At 46.0% G+C, this 10,190-nt stretch overlaps 1 pseudogene; it reads left to right on the top strand.

The window, feature by feature from the left end:
* Nucleotides 1-4,166: 4,166 nt before the first annotated feature.
* LOC112818947 (5-hydroxytryptamine receptor 3C-like) lies at nt 4,167-10,183 on the top strand (annotated as a pseudogene).
* The last annotated feature ends 7 nt before the right edge of the window (nt 10,184-10,190 follow it).

Here is a 10,190-nt window from a genome sequence, read left to right as displayed (position 1 = left end):
CTGGGAAATCTGCCTTCCCTTTGTATTCGCTATGGGTTTCATTTTTTACTGCTCATACATATTCTATGGCCAGATACTTTTGGATCTTCTACTCCTTTGCCCTATCCCAAGACGGACATCTCACCTGGAAACTCATTCTTGACTTTGCTAAGAAGCTCATTGACCCAGCTTTTTTGGGGGGGAGGGTCCTGAAATTATTTAAGATCAATTTATGGGATTTTCGTTTTCCCACCCATCTTCATGGTACATATTTTTCTGCTTATTTTCTTCACATTTTTTCTGACACATAGCTTTATGTTTTATTCGAACAGGAGATATGTAATGTGGGTTTTTTTTGACACATGAATTAAGAAACTAGATCTCCTCTCAGCGAGAGAAGGCACAATATAATTATAGTGATTTTATCTTCTCCACAAGCAAAATCTGAGCACACGATCTTAACACACAAATGATAATCGTGTGGAACCTTGGAACCATAACTCTCCCAGAAAATTTACGGATACAGTTGCTGCCTTTCTGTTCGAAATATAACAGTCAGAAATAAAAGTGTCCAATAAGCACACTTGGGGGCTAATGACTCTCCTCTTATTATGGGGCAAACCTCTGAAAGGCTTTGCAAGGTAATTTAGAAAAATTTAGGAAAATCTTCAGAAAAATCTGCCAACAGGCAACTGGTTCTGCCTGGGCTAGCTTGCACATGATGGCTTGTCTCTGCGGGATAGCCCTTCACCTTGTCCATTCATCTGCAGCGCTACCTGTGGTTCTTGCACACATCTGTGTTCACTTCCTTTCTCTAAACTATTGTAGGCAGTATTTCTCCATGTTTTCCACATTTTCTTTCAGCTCCATATTAACCTGACATTAACATGTATTATCTCATTACCATCTTTGCTCTCTCTCCTCCTTCAGGTCCACTCTAGGATGTGAAGTCATAGATTTCATTTCAAGCCCATCCTTTCCCTCCTCCAATTTCTTTCTTTTTTTTAAGATTTTATTTTGTTTGTTTGTCAGAGAGAGAGCATGTGCACAAGCAGGGGGAGCGGTAGGCAGAGGGAGAGGGAGAAGCAGACTCTCCGCTGACCAAGGAGCCTGACGCGGGACTCGATCCCAGGACCCTGGGATCATGACCTGAGCTGAAGGCAGACAATTAACCATCTGAGTGCGTCCCTCCCTCCTCCAATTTCTAACTCCTCCCTTCAGTGACCTCTCCTATTTGATCATTCATAAGCACCGGTTCTTCTAAAAGGCAAGGTGGCGGGAATAGTATAATAGGGAGACTTTGGAATCTGGCAACCTTGGGTTCTAATCTGACTCATTACTTGTTGGGTAAAACTTGTACAAATGGATTCACCCCACGAGCTTAAATTTCATTTGTGAAGTGGAGCTAAAAAAGCAGGTTAAATTATTTTTAAAATAGGAATTAAAAAATCATTTACAAGCTTACGGAAACTAGAAAGCCAAATGTGATGCACCAGAGAGCATCTATTTATCATGCAGACTGAGACTTAATATGCAAAATTGACTTCTAGGTGGGAGGCCACAGACACAAAGAATTACTGGCTTTCTAGTTCAGCCCCCTCGTTTTTTAGGCGAGAAAAATGAAGTGATAAGTGTGGGGTTGTCATACTTCAAGAAAGCCTGGGATCAGAGCCTAAGCCTGTCAAAATGGCAGCTCAGATGAGTACTTGTTCATGGCACTCTTTTTCCAGGTGTGTTTCAGAGTCCCAAGACCTTCCTCCTCTCCTGCTCCAGATGCCATAGCCAGCCTGACCCCAGCTAGTGACCCATTCTGTAGTTTGGATGTTGTAGCTGCCTTTGTACTCCTGGATCCTTAGCCCTGGCCAATGGCCTGTGTGTGTGACTGCCATCCATCAGGGCTGCCAAACGATGGCCCTCATTTCCCCTTTCCACCACCTCATTCTGCCCTTGCCAGGTTACAGCTATATTCCCAAACCTGACCCACCAGGGTCCCAGGTGAGTAGTGGGACCATGCAGGGTGATCCCGCTCGGAATAAGCTAAGGAGAAAGTGACTTGTGTCTGTGACTTACAAAACTACAGCTCCTGTCCTCCTGTTTACCTTTGAATCCAAGCATTGTCTAGGCCTAGGGATTTCGCTGGTGGGAAACTAGGGGCCTAATAATCCAGACCAAATGACTTCCCAGCTACGGAGTGATTAAAAGAGCAAGGAAAGAACAGTGGAATCAGACCTGGGTTTGAATCTGGATTCTACCTATTTCTACCTGAGTAGACACGGAGCAAGATTTTTTTTACCTTCTTTACCTCGGTTTTCTTCATCTGTAAAATGGGAGTAATACCGCTGACCTCTCCAAGCAGTTGGGAGGATAAGAATACTGGAAGTACAGTGCCTACCACAGTGAGGCACCCATGGCACAAACTCAGTTAATGGTAGCTCTGGTTAGGCCTTTATTGGAAACTTAGACGGGCGGGCAGTCAGAAATAAAAGGCTGGGCCCTGGCTCTAGGCCTCTGTATCTCCCTGGCTGTACCAACCCCCTTCTCTACCAAATGGCACCCAAGATGGAGGCGCACACCTTAGCAACACCACGGGAATAGCAAGCAACTTCTCTGATGCAGCCTCAGGGCCGCAATGGGGTGCCTTGCCACCTTCCCTACATCTGCCCACGGTACCTGTGTGTGTCTCTCCCCATCCACAGTGAACTGATGGCCAGGTACTGAGCTAACATTTATTGACAGCTAACTACTATGTGCCACCCACTGGGCGGGGACAGTGGGGGGGCACGAGTGATGGGTAGAACAAGACGTGCCTCCTGCTTTCCGTGAGGTTACCGAGCAGGAGAGGAGATGCCTTACTGCTTTATTCCTCCTGCCTCCATCATACGCATTTCCCGGCAGCTAAATCTACTTTTGAGTCCAACTTATAGACTTAGGTCCAGTTTTTCAGCCAACCTTGATAAAAGCAAGATACCCATCAATGGTCTCCAGCTGCCTTTCATCAGGGCTTGAAGTTAACCCCACTTTCCTAGACCTAAGGTCTGGTAGCCAGCCTACCTGTGGAACTCAAGTGTACTAGGAAATCCTTCACTCTTAGCCAATCCAGGAGTCCAGAGACACAGAAGTACTTTGGTCCTACATGGCATGATGGCCCAATCCTCTAGCCAAGTTTCCAAAACGGGGAAGAAATGCCTTACAGAGCTGGTGGGGCTGAAGCACTGTAGATATTTCAAATCTTACACAGAAAATATGTCTCTCTTGTGCTTTCTTACTTTGGGCCTCTCAGTCATTCCTGCCTTCCTCAGCTCTTTCTATTTAGGGCTGTCATAATCTTCCATTCTAAACAAAGTTTCTTTTGTATTCTAGGTCTGATCCTTCCCCCTTTCTGCAAGAGAAAAATTTCCAAGCCTTTCTGGAAATGTAACTAAGATACTTAATAGAACAATGCTCCAATTCACTCATTTGGTCCAACTGTGTTTTCTATAGAGATGTCACATAAGATATAATATTGATACATGCCATTAAGATTGATGTTATCTGAGATTACTAGTTTATGATAATGTATAAAACTACTGACAATGCAAAGACATTAAAAACGGTTCTGCTATCTTAATTTTATGACTTCTTTTATCATGTAGTAAAGTAAAAAATGTATAGAAAATTTGGTTTAGGGAAAATGAATCAGAAAGGCAGAGGGGTTGAAAGGAGGAATCTTGTTAGGGGCTGTTGGAGAAATATTGACAATAGATGATGAAGGCAGGAATCAAGATTTATAATTTGGCATTTGCAATCATCCTTAATGAATACATAACCAAATCACTAAATATTGTCACCTTTATAAATCTGCAGATACCCTAGTCTTAAAAGAACTTGATTCTTACTTCCCTAGCCCTCATCCTCTCATTAAGGCAAGTTATTTTGTTACTGATCTCAGCACCTTGCTGCCAAACAGGGGCTTCTCCCTTTGTGTTGGCCCAACTCCCACCCCTGCCTGGAGCCCGGAAGGCATACCAGCACGGGGGCAAAGCAGGACACTCTGCTGTGCCCTCTCTGGCCACAACCTCTCACCAGGGAGTGGTCACCTGTCATGAGCACTATTCAAAACCAGAAGCCAAGGTGTGGTCTGAGCTCCTTTAAGCTCAAGAGTCTGGGGGCTCCTGGTGAATCCCCAGAGAAGAGTCCAGAAAAGGAGGATGGAAGGGGGGTGGTCTGTGGAGGGGGGAGTCCTCCTCTACATCACTGTCAGCTTTCTGCTTCCAGGTAAGACGGGGCAAGAACAGGGAAGACCAGAATGTGGTTCTCAAAGATATCTAGGAACTTCCTTGTAGCACTTGGAGAACATTCAGAATTAACATGTTAGGTATTTCTTCCCTAATATCTGTGTCTTGATTGTGTGTGTGTGTGTGTGTGTGTGTGTGTGTGTGTGTGGCAGATAGAAAGACATTCCGCTGATCAGTACACACGGCCTTCTCTATTCCTGTCCATACAGGAATCTGCCAAACTGTCCCACTTCACTACCTCTCCAATTCCACCTTTTCCTTCACTTCCAGTGTCCCTCCCACCACACCCTCATCCCACTCTCCCTGTCTTCTTCCCTTAATATTGTATCTGTGAGAAGAGTAGCCATGGATTTTAAATGTGCCATGTAGGAGTAAGTGTAAAACACTGAGGGAGGGAAGGAATCAATTCGAGGTAGGAGTAGATATTTTGCTTACATGAGGGAATATTTGTTCCTAGTCTGGGTATATACCTTAAATATTATGGAAAGAGATGGAGTTGTAGAGGAGCAAGCAGAGCAAAAGATCACACAAAGCTGGAAATGGGGAAAGATTCTGCCCAGGTACTACCAAGATGGTTCCCTGGTCATAGCCAAGAGACAACATCTGCTCAGGTCTCACTATATGATAGGCATATAGTATAACCTCAGTGATATCACCTAATTATCCCAGTGCTGGAAATAAATCCCAAGATATCTGAAGTCACTAAGTCTGAGAAGGGCAAAATAAATGCATAGCACCAAGGTACACACCAATTCAGAATACCTGCTACATGTTACCCATATCTACCTAGAAAGTACAATTGTTAACTTCCCTTATTTTCTTGATAAATCAGTTCTTATCTTCAGTAAATATAAGTCCCTGAGAATGAGGAAGAGAAATACACTATAGCAGATTTCTAAGTGACTCGGATGACAAGCTTTAAGGCAGTGCTGAGAGGGGCTCCTAGGTAGACCCAAGAAGCCTGTGATAGGTACACTTGAGGACTTATTGAAGTGGCTGCCATTGTACCAAGGCCAAGTTTACATACAGATTTGGGTAGGGTTTGCATGAGGACAAAACAATAGGATGAGAATAGAGCCCTGGTCCAGCTCACCAGATCAACTCCCACCATTTGCCTACCAGATCAGCCTATCCTCTCTGGCCTGGAAGGAAGGGCTTTGGCCTTGGGGAATCTTGGCCCAGGAAGGAGGGCTCACCACTCCTCCCAGTATGCCATCTGTTTTCTCTCTGCAGAGAGGTTTCAGCCCTGGCCATAGAAGCCCTCTCTCACAGGGTCTCTGCTCACTACAGGAAGAGGTGACACTTTCACCATCAATTGCTCAGGCTTTGACCAGTACGGGGTGGATCCTGCTGCCTTCCAAGCAGTGTTTGACAGAAAGGCCTTCCGTCCAGTCGTCAACTACAGCATCCCCACTCATGTCAACATCTCCTTCACCCTGTCTGCCATCCTGGAAGTGGTGAGACCTGGTCCCCACTTTCCATTTTTCTAATAGGGAACGAGGATCCTCTGCCCTGTCAACACAACACTGTACTGGTCCAGTGGTGAACAACAGGTCCTCTAAATAGATTCTGCACAAATTAGAGGATTTTCCTACGGGATGGGGAGACGTAAAGAAGAATGCTGCAGTGGTATTTTTTCAGGAAGGATTCCTTCTTGAGTGCTGCCCTTCCTGGAATGTTCCAGGAAGAAGTGTCTCTATGTCAGTTAAAACCTGAATTGTCCCTAGATACAAGGGAGACAAGTAAGGAAAAGACAGTTGAGCACCTAGAGCTATGCCTGGCCCAGTAAATTAGTAAATAGTGATAAGAATATGAGGTGGGCATGGGCAAAGTCTTTTTGTACTAATAATGCTGGATGGGAATTTCTTTACCAGAATGCGCAGCTCCAGCTTCCGACATCATTCCTGTGGGTCAATTTGGTAAGGCAAATTCAACTATCCCCTTCCCACTTTCATTTGTAAGTATAAATTTGAGGAGTAACTTAGGGGTTTCCTAGTCCCAACCTCCACTAAATCTATAATCTTTGTGGGACCAAATCACTCCATCTTGAACTGGACTGGCCTTGGGCACACACATCTCCCTGGGCAGCTTACAAAGGCGGAAATGGTGGTCCAAGAAAATGGCCAAATGGTTTGCAGGCCAACATACTGGTGTGCTCCTGGGACCAAAGGGTTTTAGGCTATACTTAAGGTCTGCCTGGAAAAAAGGTGATTACAGGGTACTTTACCAATAACACTTGGCGAGATAAAGAAGGGGGAGACAGGCTGGGGTCATTAGGGACATGAGTGGGGGAAAGAAGATCAGAGCTCAAAGAAGAATGGGAGGGGCAGGAGAAGCTGACTGAATAAACTCCAGCATTGCTCATCTCTGTTTCCCATTGCCCTGGCTACAGATGTGGGACAATCCCTTCATCAGCTGGAATCCAGAAGAGTGTGTCAGCCTCAAAAAACTCACTGTCTCGGCTGAAAACCTGTGGCTCTCAGACATCTTCATTTTGGAATCGTGCATATTGGGGCCGGGGGCGGGGGAGTTGGGGAAAGCCAGCACGAAGCCCATCTGCAAAGAGCAGCCTTGGGTCAGTGCAGAGCACAGGAACATCAGAAGGTTCAGACTGGGGCTCAGCCTCAATTAATTGACTGCCACAAAGCACTAAGAGATGTACCGGAGACAAGATAGAGTGACAGTAGAGAAAGAATCAAAAGGGGAGCACAGTAAGGGAAGATGTGGAAAGGGAGGGAAAAAAAAGTTAATGAAGGCACCCCAGCACCCACTCCCTCCCTCTCATGAGCAGCATGGATGTGGATCAAGCGCCTCCAGGTCTCACCACCTTCGCTAACAGTGAAGGTCCAATGAAGTACAACAGGCCAGTGCACGTGACCAGCATCTATAACCTGGACATCTTTTACTTTCCTTTTGACCAACAGAACTGCACACTCACCTTCAGTTCCTTCCTCTATACAGGTGAGCAAGACATGTTTTGCTAGTTATTCAAGATTCGGGGCAGACATTAAAAAAAAAAGAGACAGAGAGAACTACAGGAGCACCTGGCTGATTCAGTTGGAAGTGCATGTGACTTTTGATCTCCAGGTTGTGAGTTCAAGCCCCACCGTGGGTGTAGTGATTACTAAAATAAATAAATAGATAGATAGATAAATAAATAAATAAACAAACAAACTTAAAAAAAAAGAAAGAACTACTGCTTGAAATCTTGGATGGCCCTTGTGTCAAATGAGGCCCATCTGACCCTGGGCTGCTATAGAGCTCCTGCTCTACAATTTTTAGCTGAAAACTTTTTTTTATTAACATATAATGTATTATTTGTTTCAGAGGTACAGGTCTGTGATTCATCAGTCTTACACAATTCACAGCGCTCACCATAGCTCATACCCTCCCCAGTGTCCATCACCCAGCCACCCCATCCCTCCCACCCCCCACCACTCCAGCAACCCTCAGTTTGTTGCCTGAGACTAAGAGTCTCTTATGGTTTGTCTCCCTCTCTGGTTTCGTCTTGTTTCATTTTTCCCTCCCTTCCCCTATGATCCTCTGTCTTGTTTCTCAAATTCCTCATATCAGTGAGATCATATGATACTTGTCTTTCTCTGATTGACTTATTTCACTTTAGTTGAAAACTTTTAATTTTGATAGCTAACACACTTAAACCAGTAAACACTGAATGCCACCAGGTGTCATGTGGTAGATTTGGGTATATTAATCATTATAATGGGCATGCATGTAGTTATGAAAAGGTTGAGCTGTTCAAGTTTGATTCCACTAAAAGAACATCATACAACTAGGGAATGGAGAAGGAAAATAGGAATGATTGCAAAAGTTCTTGACTCACATTTGAGTCATATCTAATGTTCCCATAACAACTTTGACTCATTCCTGTTTTCAACCAAAAAAAAAAAAAATCAATGCTGCAGCCTGTACACACATGAATTGTGGTCCTGTAACCCACTTTTGAGAAAACCTGGATGCTTTGCCTTAAAAGAACAGAAAGGAAAATTTGCTAAAGAAGCTCAGTGGGGGAGGAATTTAATTTGGGGGCAGGAAGCTTGGAAGCACTTCTGGACTGAGCTGCCCTTGGCCTTCCTTATAGTGGACAGCATGCTACTGGGCATGGACAAGGAAGTGTGGGAGATAACAGACACATCTCATAACCTCATCCAGACCCAGGGAGAGTGGGAGCTCCTGGGCATCAACAAGGCTACCCCAAAGATGTTGGTGGGCAGCAACCTATATGACCAGATTACGTTCTATGTAAGTCCAAGGGTCCCCTGTTCGACTTCTGATCCCAGTTCCTCTATGATTTTCCTCTTGATCTAAGGCACTTTGGGATGTAAAAAGGATTTCCAGGGGGCCAAGCACTTCTCCCCACTCCACCCTCTATCCTAACTGCCCTGAAGAAGGATCACTAGGGCTTCCCCCTCCCCCCCCTTCCCCCTTCTCCACCCTACAGAAAGGAGGAGCTGCTGGGCTCTTAAAAGCTCTACTGTTCAGAATGGAGCAGCCATCTCTGTGATGGTCCAAAGGGCCCTACTTGCCCCTAAAAGTCTATAATTGTTGTGTTCCCAGCAAGTTGGCCATATGAAAATTAGACAACAAAGCAGGGCACTTCTGTAGAGGATACAATTAAATGCATGTGTTACCTAAAGCAATCATCCTACAGCCAGCCAAACACTACATCAGCAAGGATTACAGTCAAATACACAAGAGCCGTCTGGGCGCCTGGGTGGCTCAGCTGCTTAAATGTCTGCCTTCGGCTCAGGTCATGATCCCAGGGTCCTGGGATCGAGCCCCACGTTGGGCTCCCTGCTCAGTGGGGAGCCTGCTTCTCCCTCTGCCTCGCTCTCTGCTGTTCCCCTGCTTATGCACTCTCTCTCTCTCTCTCTCATTCTGTGTCAAATAAATAAAATCTTTAAAAAAAAAAAAAAATATATATATATATATATATACAAGAACCTTCTGACATCAGGATATTTGCCACATTCTCCACAATCTCTCCTCCCCCCAGGTGGCCATCAGGCACAGGCCCAGCCTCTACGTCATAAACCTCCTGGTGCCCAGTGGTTTTCTGGTTGCCATCGACGCCCTCAGCTTCTACCTGCTGGCAGAAAATGAGAATCGTGCCCCATTCAAGATGACCCTTCTGCTGGACTACAGTGTCTTCCTGCTCATGATGAATAACTTCCAGCCAGTGGCATCCCCCTCATCAGTACGGCCCCTCCCACTTTCCAGGGAAGCAAAGGCAGGAGGGCATAGGGAGGGGAACCAGGAACCGGCTGTCTCTCCACTTAAGGAGGGAAGGGGTTCCCACAAAAGACTGGATTTGGAGAAAGTCTTAAGAAAAATGTAGAGATGAATCTGTCCTGGTTTACTTGTAATTTGTTTTGCCCTCAGGTGTCTACTTTGCCCTGTGTCTGTCCCTGATGGTGGTCAGCCTGCTAGAGACCATCTTCATCACCTACCTGCTGTACCTGGCCACCACCCAGCCCCCACCCATGCCTCGGTGGCTCCAACCTCTGCTCCTCTGCTGCACCAGCCCAAGGAAATGCTGCCCCACTGCACCCCAGAAGGGAAATAAGGGCCTGGGCCCCACCCCCACCCACCTGCCTGGTGAGGGTTCAGCCCTGCATACATTTCCTCTTCCCACACCTCCACTCTCTGCTCCTGTCTCCTTTCCTGGCCCCCTCCCTCCCCAGGGGCACTTCATGGCCCATGGCTGAGTCTCTGTCTCTGTAGGTGTGAAGGAGCCCGTGGAGTTGGTGGGGAAGGTGTCAGGTCCCAGAAAGGCAGAGTTAAATGGGAGCCCTGAGTCAACAAGGGCCCAGCAGGAAGAAGAGACTCAGAGGCAGGACTTGGTCGACCTGTGGGTGAAGTTCAGCCACATGATGGACACCCTGCTCTTCCGCCTCTACCTGCTCTTCATGGCCACCT

The sequence above is a fragment of the Callorhinus ursinus genome, unplaced genomic scaffold (assembly GCF_003265705.2).
Source record: "Callorhinus ursinus isolate GAN/ISIS: 27379988/994484 unplaced genomic scaffold, GSC_fseal_2.0 scaffold1233, whole genome shotgun sequence".
Classification (NCBI taxonomy): domain Eukaryota; kingdom Metazoa; phylum Chordata; class Mammalia; order Carnivora; family Otariidae; genus Callorhinus; species Callorhinus ursinus.
This window is presented reverse-complemented; position numbering and strand designations above follow the sequence as displayed.